Source organism: Adiantum capillus-veneris, chromosome 9 (genome assembly GCF_014529385.1).
Source record: "Adiantum capillus-veneris isolate H3 chromosome 9, ASM1452938v2, whole genome shotgun sequence".
Classification (NCBI taxonomy): Eukaryota; Viridiplantae; Streptophyta; class Polypodiopsida; order Polypodiales; family Pteridaceae; genus Adiantum; species Adiantum capillus-veneris.
The window spans coordinates 3,328,143-3,348,998 of record NC_140939.1 but is presented as its reverse complement, the minus strand read 5'-3'; positions in this window follow the sequence as shown (position 1 = coordinate 3,348,998).

Sequence of the window (20,856 nt, the reverse complement as noted above, 5' to 3'; positions counted from 1 at the left end):
GGTGCAGCATTTACCATGGCTGACAACAACAACACTGATGTGTTCAAGATGTTTGCTGCTGAGGACAGGTTGGATGGGGAGAACTATCCTATGTGGGCTTATATGATGCAACATGTTCTTGTGTCAAAGGGTGTCTGGAACATTGTGCAGGGCATTGATGTACGTCCTGGTTCTGAGGATGTAGGCGATGTTAAGGATGTTGAAGGTCTTGCTGCAAGGATTGCAGCTGTTAGAGTTGTTTTGCCTACGACATAACAAGCTTGTTGGGATGTTAAGGATGCGCAGGCTCATGCATTGATTGCGTTGTCTGTGAAGCGCACCATTATTCCTCACATCCGTTCAGCAAAATCTACAAAACAGGCTTGGGATATTCTAGCAGGTCTTTATGCAAGCCGCAATGAGGCTAAAATTGCTTTGCTGCGTAAAGAACTAGAGTCGAAGATTATGCATGAGGAAGATGATATGGACACTTTCCTTGCTAGTGTCAAGGATATCAATGAGCAGCTTATTTCTGTAGGTGAAGTCATTTCAGACAGTTCCCTTGTGCAGACTGTTCTTGATGCCTTACCAGATTCCTACCAGACTTTTGCTAGTACTTGGAGACTGATGACCCAAGGAAATCCTAAAGTTGTCAAGTTTGATGCATTATGCACATTGCTGTTGCAAGAGTCACTTTCTAGAAAAAACAGGACTTGGCAGCGTGTGCAGTTCAACAGGCTTTTATTGCTTCTCAAAGAAAGGGTGGTAACAGTAATGCAGCCACTTCTTATGGTTCTGCTACGAGTGGCAAAAATTCTCTTCCTAATGCTTCTACTGGCAGCACTTCGTCTAGCAATTCTGGTGATAAGGGCAAAAAGAAGATGCATTGCCATTATTGTAAAGCTAATGATCACTTGATCAAGTCGTGTCCTAAGTTGAAGGCCAAAGAGGCTAAGAAGAAAGAGGGTGGTTCCACTGCAAATGTTGGTTCCACTACAAATGCAGCCATTGTTGAGTCTTCTGTGAAAGGAGATTGTGATGCTGATGTTGATGCAGAATGGGCTTTTAGCACAGAGTGCACTTACAATCCTGTTGTCCATGATGCATGCTTGTCAGTTGCTGCAGATTCAACATGTGTGGTATTTCGACAGTGGTGCTACAAAGCACATTAGCTCACATCGTTAATTGTTTACCTCTCTCGAGTCAGTCCCTCGTGGGAATTCAGTCACTTGTGCCAACAACGCCTCTTATCCAGTTCAGGGAGTTGGAAAGATTGTGCTCACTGTTGCTAATGGCAGTTCCTTCACACTTGTTGATGCACTTTATGTACCTGGGATCAAGAAGAATCTCTTGTCTGTATCCGCACTTGCTAGACTTGGACTTGTAGTCAAATTTGTGGATGACAGATGTACAGTTCATGATCTCAATTTCGGTGATGAAATTGTTGCATCTGGGATTTTGTGTCGTGGGCTGTATAAGCTCACTTTGTATGACAAGTGTGGACAAAATTTTGCAAATGCTGTTGCAGATTCAAGGGCTATTTCAGATGCAAAACTTTGGCATGCACGTTTTGGTCATCTGAATTTTGCCAGTTTGCTGCGTTTGCAAAAATCTGATATGGTTGCTTCTTTGCCGCCTCTTGAAGCACCTGTCAAACATGTTTGTGAAGGCTGTATTTTGGGTAAGATGCAGTGTTCTAAATTTCCAAAGGATGGTTCAGTTCGGGCCACATGCAGGTTGCAGCTTGTGCATAGTGATGTTTGTGGGCCCATGCAAACTCCGTCCTTGGGCAATTACCTGTACTTCGTGATTTTCATTGATGACTACTCCAGGCATGCATGGGTATTTTCGCTTAAAGCGAAGTCCGAAGTTTTCATGTGCTTCAATTTTTTTTTGGCTATGGCTGAAAATGTCTCGAAATGTACCATGGGCACACTCCTTTCCGATTGAGGGGGGGAGTATATGTCTCATGAATTTAATGCATTTCTGGCTAGTCGTGGGATAAAACACCAATGTACAGTGCCTTATACACCTCAGCAAAATGGTGTTGCTGAGAGAAAAAACAGGTCACTAACGGAAATGGCACGATGTATGGTCAAAAGTCAAGCTTTACCGCATTCTTTTTGGCTTGAGGCCATCATGTGTGCCACTTATGTACTTAACAGGTGTCCTATGAAAGCTTTGCAGTCTATTACTCCATATGAAGCATGGCATGATAGAAAGCCTTCTATTGAGCACATGCGTGTTTTTGGATGTTTGGCATATGCTTTGGTGCCACAAGTGCAGCGCAGAAAATTGGATGATAAGGCTGTCAAATGTATTTTTGTTGGTTATAGTGCTGAAAGCAAAGGTTAAAGGTTGTATCATCCGCCAAAAAAACATATTCTGGTTTCTTGCGATGTAGTGTTTGTGGAAGATTCTGTTCAGCCCTTGCTGTCATGTACTAGAGACAGTAATGTAAGCTCATAGGACATTTATGACACTTTGTTGCCTCTTTTCAGCGTTGGAAATACGAATGTAAGTTCCAATGAGGCAAATGTACAGCCTATGGGGGTTTCTGAAAATGTTTTAGAACAGCCTATTACTGATGCAAATGTACATGATGTACTTGATGAGGAAAGGGCTGAAAATGAGCAGGCTAGAGGTATGCCAAAATGGCTGGTGCACACTTTGCGTGACAGTAAATTGGATGCACCTTTGTCTAGTCGTACTCGTTCAGGCTCTCGCCATGCATCTTATGCATCATACTGTTATGCTTTGGTTGTGTCTAGTTTACATGATGTTGAGGAGCCTCTGTCTTTTGATGAAGCACAGAATTCAGAAAATTGGATGGCTGCCATGCAATCAGAATATGATGCACTTATAGAGAATGACACATGGACGTTATGTGATTTGCCTCCTAGCAAAAAGGCCATTGGTACGAAGTGGGTTTACAAGTTGAAACGCAAGCCGGATGGTGAGATCGATCGCCATAAGGCTCGACTTGTTGCAAAGGGTTATGCATAGCAAAAAGGCATAGATTATGAAGAGACTTTTGCTCCCACTTGTCGTATGACTACTGTGCGTTTTGTATGTGCATTGGCAGCTCATTTTGGTTGGGATGTACATCAATCATACATTGTTATTGCTTTCTTGAATGGTGACATATTTGAGGAAGTTTATGTAATGCAGCCTCGCGGTTTTGTCATAAAAGGACAAGAGGACAAAGTGTGCAGATGTAAGAAGGCTTTGTATGGGTTGCAGCAATCTCCTCGTGCTTGGTATGAGAAAGCTGACACTCATTTGGTTAAACGAGGCTTTCGTAACAGTCCAACAGAAAGCACATTGTATGTAAAGCTTGAGGATGATGTATTTCTCATTGTGGTTCTTTATGTTGATGATTTGCTGATCATGTTGGAATTAGGGTTGCAGAGAAACACACACAGCTTGGAGAAGACGAAGAAAGCTCAAGGTACACAATAGAGAGTGTATTCCTTAGTGTGCAATGGAAAGATAGATAGCCCTAGAGTGATGGGCGTATATACAATGCACGGGGGAAAAAACCTCCTAAAGAGGGAAAAAATGCCCCGGCGGTCCTAGTGTGTTCACACACATCACTACCACATGTATATGGTAACAAATCCCCCCTGGAGTGATGCGGTGAACGAGAGCTGGCACATGAGTAAAGGGAAGTGCCATGCCCTGAGGACAGGATCAGTCCACAAAGGGGAGTAAGCCCAAAGCTTTGCGGAAAGCTTCAAGCTTCTCACGAGACAATGCCTTTGTGAAAAGATCTGCAAGGTTGTCCTGTGTTGGCACATAAGCCAAGCTGATCTCTCCTGCTGAGAGCCTCTCCCTGACATAGTGGTAATGCACCTCAATGTGCTTTGTGCGAGCATGAAAAACTGGGTTCCTCGCAACTGCCAATGCGCTCTGACTGTCAGTGTAGATAGTGTTGGCAGTGTCCTGTCCAACACCCAAGTCAGCCATAAGGCGTCTGAGCCATACACACTCAACCGTAGCTGTGAAGACTGCCCTGTACTCAGCCTCACAACTCGAAGTGGCCACAGTAGGTTGCTTCTTGCTCAACCATGATATACATGAACTGCCAAGCATGAAACAAAAACCACTTGTGGACACTCGCGTGTCAAAACAACCAGCCCAATCTGAGTCCGAAAAAGCATGTAAGTCTGGCGGCAATGATCCCCCCTTGGGATAAAACAAGCCAAGATGTAAAGTGCCACTAAGGTAGCGGAAAATCCTCTTGACAGCCTGCCAATGCTTAGACCCTGGGCTATGCATAAATCTGCTGACCTGCGAGACTGCAAACTGAATATCTGGCCTCGTGTTGCATACATAAATGAGGCAGCCAACAGCAGTTTGGTAAAGAGTGACATCAGCAGGATCGCCAGCATCATGTAGACTCAACTTCAAACCTGTTTCCATGGGAGTGGCAATAGGTTTGCAATCCTCAAGTCCAAACTTACATAGCAATGTCTCTATGTAACTTTTCTGACACAAGGCAATACCACCATCACACTGCTTAAACTGTATACCCAAGTAATGATGCAACAGCCCCAAATCTTTCATCTTGAAAGTAGCATTCAAATCAGCCTTAAATTCAGCAATATGTCTCTCATTTGGTCCAGTGATCAGCAAATCATCAACATAAAGAACCACAATGAGAAATACATCATCCTCACGCTTTACATACAATGTGCTTTCTGTTGGACTGTTACGAAATCCTCGTTTAACCAAATGAGTGTCAGCTTTCTCATACCAAGCACGAGGAGATTGCTTCAACCCATACAAAGCCTTCTTACATTTGCACACTTTGTCCTCTTGTCCTTTTATGACAAAACCGCGAGGCTGCGTTACATAAACTTCCTCAAATATGTCACCATTCAAGAAAGCAGTAACAATGTCTGATTGATGTACATCCCAACCAAAATGAGCTGCCAATGCACATAGAAAACGCACAGTAGTCATACGACAAGTGGGAGCAAAAGTCTCTTCATAATCTATGCCTTTTTGTTGTGCATAACCCTTTGCAACAAGTCGAGCCTTATGGCGATCGATCTCACCATCCGGCTTGCGTTTCAACTTGTAAACCCACTTGGTACCAATGGCCTTTTTGCCAGGAGGCAAATCACATAAAGTCCATGTGTCATTCTCTATAAGTGCATCATATTCTGATTTCATGGCAGCAATCCAATTTTCTGAATTCTGTGCTTCATCAAAAGACAGAGGCTCCTCAACATCATGTAAACTTTACACAGCCAAAGCATAACAATCTGATGCATAAGATGCATGGCGAGAGCCTGAACGAGTACGACTAGATAAAGGTGCATCCAATTTACTGTCACGCAAAGTGTGCACCAGCCATTTTGGCATACCTCTAGCCTGCTCATTTTCAGCCCTTTCCTCATCAAGTACATCATGTACATCTGCATCAGTAATAGGCTGTTCTAAAACATTTTCAGAAACCCCCATAGGCTGTACATTTGCCTCATTGGAACTTACATTCGTATTTCCACCACTGAAAAGAGGCAACAAAGTGTCATAAATGTCCTGTGAGCTTACATTACTGTCTCTAGTACATGACAGCAAGGGTTGAACAGAATCTTCCACAAACACTACATCCCGTGAAACCAAAATACGTTTTTTTTGCGGATGATACAACCTGTAACCTTTGCTTTCAGCACTATAACCAACAAAAATACATTTGACAGCCTTATCATCCAATTTTCTGCGCTGCACTTGTGGCACCAAAGCATATGCCAAACAGCCAAAAACACGCATGTGCTCAATAGAAGGTTTTCTATCATGCCATGCTTCATATGGAGTAATAGACTGCAAAGCTTTCGTAGGACACCTGTTAAGTACATAAGTGGCACACATGATGGCCTCAAGCCAAAAAGAATGCGGCAAAGCTTGACTTTTGACCATACATCGTGCCATTTCCGTTAGTGACCTGTTTTTCCTCTCAGCAACACCATTTTGCTGAGGTGTATAAGGCATTGTACATTGGTGTTTTATCCCACGACTAGCCAGAAATGCATTAAATTCATGAGACGTATACCCCCCCCCTCGATCGGAACGGAGGGTGCCCATAGTACATTTTGAGACATTTTCAGCCATAGCCAAAAATTGTTTGAAGCACATAAAAACTTCGGACTTCGCTTTAAGCGGAAATACCCACGCATGCCTGGAGTAATCATCAATGAAAGTCACGAAGTACAGGTAATTGCCCAAGGACGGAGTTTGCATGGGCCCACAAACGTCACTATGCACAAGCTGCAACGTGCATGTGGCCCTAACTGAACCATCCTTTGGAAACTTAGAACGCTGCATTTTACCCAGAATACAGCCTTCACAAACATGTTTCATAGGTGCTTCAAGAGGCGGCAAAGAAGCAACCATATCAGATTTCTGCAAACGCAGCAAACTGGCAAAATTCAGATGACCAAAACGTGCATGCCAAAGTTTTGCATCTGAAATAGCCCTTGAATCTGCAACAGCATTTGCAAAATTTTGTCCACACTTGTCATACAAAGTGAGCTTATACAGCCCACGGCACAAAAGCCCAGATGCAACAATTTCATCACCAAAACTGAGATCATGAACTGTACATCTGTCATCCACAAATTTGACTACAAGTCCAAGTCTAGCAAGTGCGGATACAGACAATAGATTTTTCTTGATCCCAGGTACATAAAGTGCATCAACAAGTGTGAAGGAACTGCCATTAGCAGCAGTGAGCACAATCTTTCCAACTCCCTGAACTGGATAAGAGGCGTTGTTGGCACAAGTGACTGAATTCCCATGAGGGACAGACTCGAGAGAGGTAAACAATTCACGATGTGAGGTAATGTGCTTTGTAGCACCACTGTCGAAATACCACACATGTGAATCTGCAGCAACTGACAAGCATGCATCATGGACAGCAGGATTGTAAGTGCACTCTGCGCTAAAAGCCCATTCTGCATCAACATCAGCATCACAATCTCCTTTCACAGAAGACTCAACAATGGCTGCATTTGTAGTGGAACCAGCATTTGCAGTGGAACCACCCTCTTTCTTCTTAGCCTCTTTGGCCTTCAACTTAGGACACGACTTGATCAAGTGATCATTGGCTTTACAATAATGGCAACGCATCTTCTTTTTGCCCTTATCACCAGAATTGCCAGACGAAGTGCTGCCAGCAGAAGCATTAGGAACAGAATTTTTGCCACTCGCAGCAGAACCATAAGAAGTGGCTGCATTACTGTTACCACCCTTTCTTTGACAAGCAATAAAAGCCTGTTCAACTGCACGCTGCCTAGTCCTGTTTTTTCTAGAAAGTGACTCTTGCAACAGCAATGTGCATAATGCATCAAACTTGACAACTTCAGGATTTCCTTGGGTCATCAGTCTCCAAGTACTAGCAAAAGTCTGGTAGGAATCTGGTAAGGCATCAAGAACAGTCTGCACAAGGGAACTGTCAGAAATGACTTCACCTGCAGAAATGAGTTGCTCATTGATATCCTTGACACTAGCAAGGAAAGTGTCCATATCATCTTCCTCATGCATAATCTTCGACTCTAGCTCTTTACGCAGCAAAGCAATTTTAGCCTCATTGCGGCTTGCATAAAGACCTGCTAGAATATCCCAAGCCTGTTTTGTAGATTTTGCTGAACGGATGTGAGGAATAATGGTGCGCTTCACAGACAACGCAATCAATGCATGAGCCTGCGCATCCTTAACATCCCAACGAGCTTGTTCTGCTGTAGGCAAAACAACTCTAACAGCTGCAATCCTTGCAGCAAGACCTGCAACATCCTCAATATCGCCTACATCTTCAGAACCAGGACGTACATCAATGCCCTGCACAATGTTCCAGACACCTTTTGACACAAGAACGTGTTGCATCATATAAGCCCACATAGGGTAGTTGTCCCCATCCAACCTGTCCTCAGCAGCAAACATCTTGAACACATCTGTGTTGTTGTTGTCAGCCATGGTAAATGCTGCACCTGATGTGAAAACTGCCCGAAAATAAGAGAAATGGAGCGGGAACAACTTGTGCTATATAGCACAAACCGTAGAAGACTATAAGGCACCTGTTATGCAGAAAACGGCACTGACAGAAAATCTGCACAAAATGACGAAATAACCTGTGCAGTACTGCCCGTAGTGGAAACGGAGGCCGAAATGAGCCCAAATCAAAATTCTGAGCAGACCAAACTCTTCGAGCTCTCCCAAAATATTTGTCGACCTGCGAACGCTTGCCAAAGCTCACTGAAATCGGAGAAAGTGAGCAGGCGTGTGCTGGAGCAGCTGGCGACTAAGCCCGGGAGGACGTGACCTGCTCTGATACCAATTGTTGGAATTAGGGTTGCAGAGAAACACACACAGCTTGGAGAAGACGAAGGAAGCTCAAGGCACACAATAGAGAGTGTATTCCTTAGTGTGCAATGGAAAGATAGATAGCCCTAGAGTGATGGGCGTATATACAATGCACGGGGGAAAAAACCTCCTAAAGAGGGAAAAAATGCCCCGGCGGTCCTAGTGTGTTCACACACATCACTACCACATGTATATGGTAACAGATCACTGGACGAAATGAGAGACATATTGCTGAATTTAAGGCTGATTTGAATGCTACTTTCAAGATGAAAGATTTGGGGCTGTTGCATCATTATTTGGGTATACAGTTTAAGCAGTGTGATGGTGGTATTGCCTCGTGTCAGAAAAGTTACATAGAGACATTGCTATGTAAGTTTGGACTTGAGGATTGCAAACATATTGCCACTCCCATGGAAACAGGTTTGAAGTTGAGTTTACATGATGCTGGTGATCCTGCTGATGTCACTCTTTACCAAACTGTTGTTGGCTGCCTCATTTATGTATGCAACACGAGGCCGGATATTCAGTTTGCAGTCTCACATGTCAGCAGATTTAAGCATAGCCCAGGGTCTAAGCATTGGCAGGCTGTCAAGAGGATTTTCCGCTACCTTAGTGGCACTTTACATCTTGGCTTGTTTTATCCCAAGGGGGGATCATTGCCGCCAGACTTACATGCTTTTTCGGACTCAGATTGGGCTGGTTGTTTTGACACGCGAGTGTCCACAAGTGGTTTTTGTTTCATGCTTGGCAGTTCATGTATATCATGGTTGAGCAAGAAGCAACCTACTGTGTCCACTTCGAGTTGTGAGGATGAGTACAGGGCAGTCTTCACAGCTATGGTTGAGTGTGTATGGCTCAGACACCTTATGGCTGATTTGGGTGTTGGACAGGACACTGCCAACACTATCTACACTGACAGTCAGAGCGCATTGGCAGTTGCGAGGAACCCAGTTTTTCATGCTCGCACAAAGCACATTGAGGTGCATTACCACTATGTCAGGGAGAGGCTCTCAGCAGGAGAGATCAGCTTGGCTTATGTGCCAACACAGGACAACCTTGCAAATCTTTTCACAAAGACATTGTCTCGTGAGAAGCTTGAAGCTTTCCGCAAAGCTTTGGGCTTACTCCCTTTTGTGGACTGATCTTGTCCTTAGGGCATGGCACTTCCCTTTACTCATGTGCCAGCTCTCATTCACCGCATCACTCCAGGGGGGGATTTGTTACCATATACATGTGGTAGTGATGTGTGTGAACACACTAGGACCGCCGGGGCAATTTTTCCCTCTTTAGGAGGTTTTTCCCCCCGTCCATTGTATATACGCCCATCACTCTAGGTCTATCTATCTTTCCATTGCACACTAAGTAACACACTCTCTATTGTGTGCCTCGAGCTTCCTTCGTCTTCTCCAAGCTGTGTGTGTTTCTCTGCAACCCTAATTCCAACACTATTGATGTTTGAAAACATTTTATTTTTAAGCGTATTCACAGGCAACATGCCAAACATCTGCACCCTGCTACAGTCACGATCACATATACGGTAAGTGTGTCAAGATGTTAATTATAGCACTTCTCTCTACGAGGGCGTGGTCCAAGTACACAGTTGTCCACTTATAGGATAAGCTAAGCCTCTCTCTACGAGGGTGTGTAGTTGTACGCTTATAGGATACAATAATAAACATACATGGTCTACACGGGATCATATGCATGGGACATACACCACATTCCAATAAGGGGTTTTCCTTAGCCCAACATTCTCTCTCTGTCTCTCTTCCCAACTTTCATGCGAGAAAGGTGAACATAGACATGATTTTATTGAAATATTTCTATGACAATACGGTAACAGAAAGGGCTACGAGCCAACATGAAGGGCTAAGAGCCATCTATTGCCACCTATTTTGGAATGGCTAAGAGCCATCTGTTTGTAATCCATTACTGATGGAACAATTCTATTTTGTTGGGTACCCATCGATTCTAATGGACAAGCAAGAGTCTTTCCATTAGCAAATTGTTGGGCATTCTTTTCGAGCTACACACTTTATGTATGAAAGTCAACTTGAGTTATAAGGACTTGTCTCTACCAAGGTGTATAGATGAAGCCAACATTTTTGACAACACAACTGTTCACAAAAACCAAGATCATGGATTTTGGGTGTGAACAAGATTTAGTTGTGATAACAACTCCAACTTCAGTGGAGCTCCTATTAGCACTAAGAGGGCCTATATGAGTACAATTTGGGATAAGACCCAGTGCGTGATTACTAAATCACTTAGTAAGGGTCGATGGTCAATTCTTAGAACCTTCACACTTGCATTTTCAAGGAAAGAAGCCCACAAATTGCCAAGGGGTAGTGGAAATATTTCAACTTCCAAAGTAATGAAATGCCACGGGAAACCCACAGGGGTCACAAACAAGGCTAAGGGCAGCTGCTCGTTGAGCAGTTTTCAAGCAACATTTAACCACGGGGTTTGACAATGTTGCTTTAAACCAAGGGGTTTAGATTGCAAAGGCAATATCCAAGGTTACATGTGCAATACTACTTGCATTTCACTAGTTTTCAATTAGTGTTCCTAGGCCTTTGCAGGCGGGAAATTTGGCTAGATGCCTTTCACTATTACGAATAAGTGAACACTATGTTCACCCTCCAGTACGATGACAAACTTAGGTAAGAGCCAAGAATTTTGGCCGTTGTGTCCAAAATACATTTTTTGCATTGTGTAGTTATGGAACCACTTGTAGGTTTTTATTTGGCACATGTTGTCACATGGGATGCAACATGGTCTAGGAACTCAAGGAGTTTGGTTTAGCCACTGTGGAGCAAGGCTAATGAGGGTCCCTCTCACTTTCATCGTAGAGTGTTTGCAGTTACCTCCATGCACAAGTACATTTTGTACTTGAAGGATGTTTTTTTTTTAGACATTCTTACATGAGACATATTCCACATGTGGAGAGCATGAGTCTCTGGGACTGGCACTGGCGCCCCCTATTTCAAGTATGTGTCACGACAAAGTCCCTACATGCTGGTCAAATCTGTTTTCTAGACCATTTTCAGCATGACGTATCAGGAGCAATTTTGGTGGCCAGAAATTGTCGGATACTTAGAATGATTTGTTCAGGTACAAGTACGACTAAACAACATTACATATGGTTGTTTATACATATAGCAAGTCTCTGAGTTGTTAATGAAAAAGTTTCATTGTTTGTCCCTAGAAGGGATTAATGTTTCACCTTCTATTATGGTTCAAACGTTTTAGCAAGGCTTGCAAATTATTGCAGCAGACAGCATTTAGTTTCTTTTCAGAACTATTTACATTCCTCTTTAATGTGTGCTACGAGCATCACATTCACCATAAGTATTGGCAAAGATAATCATGGATATACAAGTTCGGATCTATTTTTTGCCAAATGCATGCACACTAGGTATTATGGGCCCTAGTGTTTAGCAAAGGCTGATTTGGAGCGGCATGCATATTCATCACATTAGTTGCTTATGAAGCATTTTTGCACTCTATGTGCAGTATCTCTATGAGATTACTTTTGGGTCTACCGATCACCAATAGAGGTGATGGCTCGGTTTGGGTGCATCTTTCAAGAGAACCAAGATGGTTATTCAAGAAATTGTTGATTCCTCAGTAAGGTTGTACGATATGCTGAGCCCCGTTTACCAGTCATCCGGGAAGACTGTCTATAACCGTGGGGCAAAAAACCTCAGTACTATCAGTTATCAAAGGGGGTAGGCAAATTACAAAGTGTAATCCTATGCTAAAGGATATGCAAAGTACATACGTTATCACCAATCAATCTAATTAGTAAGAATGTATTGCTCTACTTGGAGTTTTCTTACTATAAGTTAAAGCATGTTTGCAACTAGGTTTAGTCTCTTCTTGTATAAGTCAGGTTCTCAACCTTGAACACTAGTTATGGTGCGGTTGTTTAGTAATGAAATTTGCAAACAAGTGAAGGACTTAAACTTGGCTGATGAGTTGTGTCAGCAAGTTACTTTCACGGAAAGTGAAAAGAGGTACTCTTTTGGGTACATCTTTGTTGTGATAACTCATTTAGCATGCTCATGCGCGTTCTAAACGGAGTCTACACACTAAGATTGGATAGGAACCGGTAACACAAGAAAGTTGCAAATGGACAACAATGTGGAAAATCAAGACGTTGCTCTTGGTTACATTGAACCTCCTACTAAACAGTGTTTCGATCAAGCAAACAGCTGGATCCATGAAAGATGCCACTGTGGAAAACATTAGTGTATCATCACCCTTGTTTTCAAGGACGAAAACACTTCTCCAAGTGGGGAGTAATGTCAAGCCAAGGGTAGGACTAGGCAGCAAGCCAAGGGCCAGGGACTGAGTGAATTAGTGTGGCTAGGAGCCGAGGGCTAGGCATAAGTTAAGGGATTGTACTTGCAAGGGCCAGGGACTGAGTGAATTAGTGCGGCTAGGAGCCAAGGGCTAGACATAAGTTAAGGGATTGTACTTGCAAGGGCCAAGGGATATAAGTAGGGAGGTTGGGAGGAGAACATTATGCCAGTCCATCCTGTGGCCTTTCAGCCCCTCTCTCTACAATTGCTACTGTCAAGCTTTTGCCACCAACAACCAGCTCCTACATGCTCCTAGTTATTGAGCCTTACAACAACTACAAGCTCCCTCGTTGCACACCATCGATTCATATTGCACTTGCCAGGCATATCACACCTCGGCCCTTGGCAACACTTGCTCGGCCATGCTCCTTGTTGCTCATTGGTGGATACGCATATGCCTGCCATTACCATCAGGTCTCGACTTCGTCTAGACCTTCAAAGCCTCAAAGATTTTGGGCCATGTTCCCACAACAAGCCATCGGCAGCTGCCCCAAATAGGCCACCCTTCCCGTGGCTTCACTGCCTTAAAGGTTACTTGTGGTAGGAAAGCTGAGTTTTTTGTGAAGAGTGGCTTCACTCTAGGTGAAGAGGTGCTTCACATCAACCACTACTAATTGAATTGCTCAAATGGCTACCAGCAATGGTACTTCAAAATCGAAGCTGGAAGACTCGCCTAAATCAACCGGACACAAGCCCAAGAATTTCAGAGATAAATTCATCTTGCGGCGACAACCAATTCAAGAGCAGATACAATTGTGAAATCCTCGACCTCCCATTGCTCTACCAATGTCGGTCTCTAAACCTGTGGAAGAAGTCAGTGACAATGACCTCGACCAAGCAAATAAATCTTATGCACATAGCTTGGTCAATAAAGTTTTAAATTTTTGATCCCTATTTTTGTAAAGCACTTACCTGTGTGTCTATGCTACCCTCTATGTGTGTAGGGGAGGGTTTATGTGATCTCACCTTGTATTCGGGGATCTTGTATTCCTTACCCTATTTTTGTGCCAGGGGAGGATTTGTGTGTGCCTACACCCTGATGTGTGAGGAGAAATTTGTGTGCCTATACCCTATGTGTTAAGGGGAGGCAAATTTATGTTTCTTCATCCTTGTTTGTTGCTTGAGGGGAGGCGATTGTGAAATATGTGAGTGCTATTTTGTGTATCCAAAACCAACAAAGGGGAGGATTGTTAGGATTGTGGGTTTTGTAACAACTCCCATATGTAACCCCTCTCCATGTGTCAAACTACATGTGTGTGTTGTGTTGCTTATCATGTGTATGTCTACATGTATAACCATGTGTTGGCATGTGTGTCAATATTATGTCACCTATATAGCTCTATATAAGAGCAATTTTGTACAAAACTTCAATAGAGAGAATCAAGTACCTATTTTGTATTTGTATTTGATTATCTTTCTTCATTTGGTTTAATAGTTAATTATCATGCTTTAATTATGAACGGCTCTTATCATTATCCGCCCTAAATGAGCCTTACAATGATTATTTAAGGCTATAGAAGTGACTAATGAACTCGTCATAGATTTGATGATGCATTTGGCTATGGTGGATAAGCAAATGTACCATTCATAATAAGCACATAACTAAAGTAATTAGAGAAACTACTTACATACTAATGACTCAATGCAATGGAACCGTAAACTTAACACAAACACTTGTTTATTGAGATAAGTAGAAGTGTTTACACAAGCTCAATTTATAGCCTTGAGCTAAGCATATTTGCACACAAGTGGATGACATCACAGGTAAGCTATCTAGGACTACTAACTAGGCTTTCCACATAGTACACACATGGTTTTCACATGTTCTACACATGTACACATACGACTAGGATTTTACATAAGAAGAGTGTGTTCTCACATACACAAGGTGCAACAAAGCTCACACCCAACAAACCTCCCCTTATGGGTTCGATGCCCATCACACAATTCGCCCCTGAAAACACACTCGGGTGAGGCACACAAGGCATGTGCAAGCCCCCCCTTAGACAAAAGTAGGTGGAGCAATTCACAATGCATGTTAGATGAGGTTTTACATGAAGTTTAAACCAAATTTGTATCCAATTACATGCATTTCATTGAGTCCATGTGGTATAGTGTGATGAGTTTATGTCAAATATAGGTTGGAATTGTAGTTTAGGAAATTGTTATCTACTAAAAAATGTTGTCAAATTGGTTGGTTCATCATCGTGGTCATGTCAAATGTTTTTGGGCGGATCCAGAACAGGGCCAATATGTTACCATATACATGTGGTAGTGATGTGTGCGAACACACTAGGATCGCTGGGGCATTTTTTCCCTCTTTAGGAGGTTTTTTTCCCTATGCATTGTATATACGCCCATCACTCTAGGGCTATCAATTATTTTTTCCATTGCACACTAAGTAATACACTCTCAGTTGTGTGCCTTGAGCTTCCTTCATCTTCTCCAAGCTGTGTGTGTTTCTCTGCAACCCTAATTCCAACAATTGGTATCAGAGTAGGTTGCATCCTCCCAGGCTTAGTCGTCAGTTGCTCTAGCACACACCTACTCACTCTATCTTTTCCACTATAGACAGTACTGCACAGGCTATTTTTCATTTTGTGCAGAATTTTTGTCAGTGTCATTTTCTGCATAACAGGTCCCTTACAGTCTTCTACGGTTTGTGCTACGTAGCACATGTTGTTCCTGCTTCGTTTCTCCTCTTTTCGAGAACTTTTCACATCAGGTGCATCTTTTACCATGGTTGACAACAAAAAGATGTGTTCAATATTTTTGTTGCTCAGGACAGATTGGATGGGGACAATTACCCTATGTGGGTTTACATGATGCAACATCTTCTTGTTTCAAAAGGTGTCTGGAATATTGTGCAAGGCATTGATCTACGTCTTGGTTCTGAGGATGTAGGCGATGTTGAGGATGTTGCAGGTCTTGCTGCAAGGATTGCCGCTGTTAGAGTTGTCTTGCCTACGATAGAACAAGCTCATTGGGATGTAAAGGATGCGCATGCTCATGCGTTGATTGCGTTTTTTATGAAGCGCACCATTACTCCTCACATTCATTGAGCAAAATTTGCAAAATGGGATTGGGATATTATGGTTGGTCTTTATGCAAGCCGCAATGAGGCAAAAATTGCATTGTTGCGTAAAGAGCTGGAGTCAAAGATTATGCATGAGGAAGATGATATAGACACTTTCCTTTCTGGTGTCAATGATATCAATGAGCAACCTATTTCTGCAGGTGAAGTCATTTCAAAGAGTTCCCTTGTGTAGACTGTTCTTGATGCCTTACCAGATTCCTACCAGACTTTTGCTAGTACTTGGAGACTTATGACCCAAGGAAATCGTGAAGTTGTCAAGTTTGATGCATTATGCACATTGCTGTTGCAAGAGTCACTTTCGAGAAAGAATAGGACTAGACAACGTGCAGTTGAACATGCTTTTATTGCTGCTCAAAGAAAGGGTGGTAACAGCAATGCAACCACTTCTTATGGTTCTTCTGCGAGTGGAAAATCACATGTTCCTAATGCTACTGCTGGCAGCAATTTGTCTGGAAATTCTGGTGATAAGAGCAAAAAGAAGACGTGTTGCTATTATTGCAAAGCTAATGATTACTTGATCAAGCAGTGTCCTAAGTTGAAGGCCAAAGAGGCTAAGAAGAAAGAGGGTGGTTCCACTGCAAATGCTGGTTCCACTATAAATGTAGCCATTGTTGGGTCTTTTGTGAAAGGAGACTATGATGCTAATGTTGATGCAGAATGGGCTTTTAGTGCACAGTGCACTTAGAATCCTATTGTCCATGATGCATGCATGTCAATTGACTGTAGATTCACATGTGTGGTATTTCAACAGTGGTGCTACAAAGCACATGACCTCACATCGTGAATTGTTCACCGCTCGCAAGTCTGTCCCTCATGGGAATTCAGTCATTTGTGCCAACAATGCCTCTTATCCGGTTCAGGGAGTTGGAAAGATTGTGCTTACTGCTGCAAATGGCAGTTCTTTCACACTTGTTGATGCAATTTATGTACTTGGGATCAAGAAGAATCTTTTGTCTGTATCTGCACTTGCTAGACTTAGACTTGTAGTCAAATTTTTGGATGACAAATATACAGTTCATGATCTCGGTTTTGGTGATGAAATTGTTGCGTCTGGCCTTTTGTGTCGTGGGTTGTATAATCTCACTTTGTATGACAAGTGTGGACAAAATTTTGCGAATGCAATTGCAGATTCAAGGGCTATTTCAAATGCAAAAGTTTAGCATGCGCATTTTGGGCATCTAAATTTTACCAGTTTGCTGGTTTGCAAAAATCTGATATGGTTTCTTCTTTGCCGCCTCTTGAAGCACCTGTCAAGCATGTTTGTGAAGGCTGTATTTTGGGTAAAATGCAGCATGCAAAGTTTCCAAAGGATGGGTCAGTTCGTGCTACATGCAGATTGCAACTTGTGCATAGTGATGTTTGTGGGCCTATGCAAACTCCGTCCTTGGGAAATTACTTGTACTTCGTGACTTTCATTGATGACTACTCCAGGCATGCATGGGTATATCTGTTGAAAGCTAAGTCCGAAGTGTTCATGTGCTTCAGGCAATTTCTTGCTATGGCTGAAATGTCTCGAAATGTACTATGGGCACCCTCCATTCCGATCGAGGGGAGGAGTATATGTCTCATGAATTTAATGCATTTTTGGCTAGTCGTGGGATAAAACACCAATGTACACTGCCGTATACACCTCACAAAATGGTGTTGCTGAGAGGAAAAATAGGTTTCTTACGGAAATGGCAAGATGTATGGTCAAGAGTCAAGCTTTACCACATTCGTTTTGGCTCAAGGCTATCATGTGTGCCACTTATGTACTCAACATGTGTCCTACAAAAGCATTGCAGTCTATGACTCCATATGAAGCATGGCATGATAGAAAGCCATCTATTGAGCACATACGTGTTTTTGGCTTGTTTGGCTTATGGTTTAGTGCCACAAGCACAGCGCAAAAAATTGGATGATAAGGCTGTCAAATGTATTTTTGTTGGTTATAGTGCTGAAAGCAAAGGTTACAAGTTGTAGCATCCGCAAAAAAGCGTATTTTGATCTCACATGATGTTGTGTTTGTGGAAGATTCCGTTCAACCTTTGGTGTCATGTACTAGAGACAATAATATAAGCTCACAGGACATTTATGACACTTTCTTGCCTCTTTTCAGTGGTGGAAGTACGAATATAAATTCTAATGAGGCAAATGTACAACCTATGGGGGTTTTAGAAAATGTTACAGATCAGCATATTACTGATGTAGATGTACATGATGTACTTGATGAGGAAAGGGCTGAAAATGAGCACGCTAGAGGAAATTGCTGGTGCATACATTGCGTGACAGTAAATTGGATGCACCTTTGTCTAGTCATACTTGTTCAGGTTCTCTCCATGCCTCTTATGCATCAGCTTGTTATGCTTTGGCTGTGTCTAGCTTACATGCTATTGAGGAACCTGTGTCTTTTGATGAATTGATGAAGCACAGAAATCAAAAAATTGGACGGCTACCATGCAATCAAAATATGATGCACTTATAGAAAATGACACATTAACTTTATATGATTTGCCTCCTGGAAAAAAGGCCATTGGTACAATGTGGGTTTACAAGTTGAAACGCAAGCCGGATGGTGAGATTGATCGATATAAGGCTCGACTTGTTGCAAAGGGTTATGAACAGCAAAAAGGCATAGATTATGAAGAGACTTTTGCTCCAACTTGTCATATGACTATTGTGCATTAGTAGCTCATTTTGGTTGGGATATCAATCCGATATTGTTACTGCTTTCTTGAATGGTGACATTTTTTAGGAAGTCTATGTAACGCATCCTCGTGGTTTTGTCAAGAAAGGACAAGAGGATAAGGTGTGCAAATGTAACAAAGCTTTGTATGGGTTGAAGCAATCTCCTCATTCTTGGTATGAGAAGGCTGACACTCATTTGGTCAAACGAAGCTTTTGTAACAATCCAATAGAAAGCACATTGTATGTCAAGCATGAGGGCAATGTACTTCTCATTGTTGTTCTTTATGTGGATGATCTACTGATCACTGGTCCCAATGAGGTACATATTGCTGAATTTAAGGCTGATTTGAATGCTACTTTCAAGATGAAAGATTTGGGGATGTTGCATCATTACTTGGGCATACAGTTTAAGCAGTGTGATGGTGGTATTGCCTTGTGTTAGAAAAGTTACATAGAGACATTGCTATGTAAGTTTGGACTTGAGGATTGCAAACCTATTGCCACTCCCATGGAAACACGTTTGAAATTGAGTCTTCATGATGCTGGTGATCCTGCTGATGTCACTCTTTACCAAACTGATGTTGGTTGCCTCATTTATGTATGCAACATGAGGCCGGATATTCAGTTTGCAGTCTCACAGGTCAGCAGATTTATGCATGGCCCAGGGTCTAAAAATTGGCAGGCTGTCAAGAGGATTTTTTGCTACTTGAGTGGCATTTTACATCTTGGCTTGTTTTATCCCAAGGGGGGATCATTGCCACCAGACTTACATGTTTTTTTGAACTCAAATTGGGCTGGTTGTTTTGACACACGAGTGTCCACAAGTAGTTTTTGTTTCATGCTGGGCAGTTCATGTATATCATGGTTGAGCAAGAAGCAACCTATTGTGGCCACTTCTAGTTGTGAGGCTGAGTATAGGGCAGTCTTCACAGCTATGGTTGAGTGTGTATGGCTCAGATGCCTTATGGCTAATTTGGGTGTTGGATAGAGCACTGCCAACACTATCTACACTGACAGTCAGAGCGCATTGGAAGTTGCGAGGAGCCCAATTTTTCATGCTCGCACAAAGCACATTGAGGTGCATTACCACTATCTCAGGGAGAGGCTCTCAGCAGGAGAGATCAGCTTGGCTTATGTGCCAATAGCACGCGTTGCTCCAGCTTTCCTTCTCCTCTTTTTAGGTAGTGTTCACATCAAGTGCAACATTTACCATGACTGACAACAACACAGATGTGTTCAAGATGTTTGCTGCTAAGGACAAATTGGATGGGGACAATTACCCTATGTGGGCTTATATGATGCAAATTGTCACCCAAATCAGCCATAAGGCGTCTGAGTCATACACACTCAACTGCAGCTGTGAAGAATCCCCTGTACTCAGCCTCACAACTAGAAGTGGCCACAGTAGGTTGCTTCTTGCTCAACCATGATATACACAAACTGCCAAACATGAAACAAAAACCACTTGTGGACACTCGCATGTCAAAACAACCAGCCCAATATGAGTCCATAAAAGCATGTAAGTCTGGTGGCAATGATCCCCCCTTGGGATAAAACAAGCCAAGATGTAAAGTGCCACTCAAGTAGTGGAAAATCCTCTTGACAGCTTGCCAAGGATCATAAGTTCACTCTACACTAAATTCCCACTATGCATCTACATCAACATCACAATCTTGTTTCATAGAAGATTCTACAATAGCTGCACTTGTAGTGGAACCAACCTCTTTCTTCTTGGCGTCTTTTGCCTTCAATTTAGGTTACTTCTTAATCAAGTAATCATTGTCCTTTCAATAATGGCAACACATCTTCTTCTTGCCTTTCTCACCATAATTTCCAGATAGCAAAAGCATTAAAACATGTAATTTGCCACTCGGTGAAGAACCATGAGAAGTGTCTACATTGTTGTTACCACCTTTTCTTTGAGCAGCAACAAAAGCATGTTCAATTGCATGTTGTTTAGCCATGTTATTTCTTGAAAGTGGCTCTTGCAACAACAATGTGCATAATGCATCAAACTTGACAACATTGGGATTTCCTTGGGTCGTCATAAGTCTCCAAGTACTAGCAAAAGTCTGGTAAGAATCTTGCAATGCATCAAGAACTATTAGAATTGACTTTCACCTACAAAAATGTTAATATCCTTGATACCAACAAGTATCCTTGATACTTGTTAATATCCTTGATACCAACAAGTAAATTTTCCGTGTCATCTTCCTCATGCATAATCTTTAACTCCAGTCTTTACGTAACAATGCATTTTAGCCTTTATTGTGACTTGCATAAAGACCGCCCAAAATATCCCAAGCCTGTTTTGCAGATTTAGATGAACAAATGTGAGGAGTAATAGTGCGGTTCAAAGATAACACAATCGATGCATGT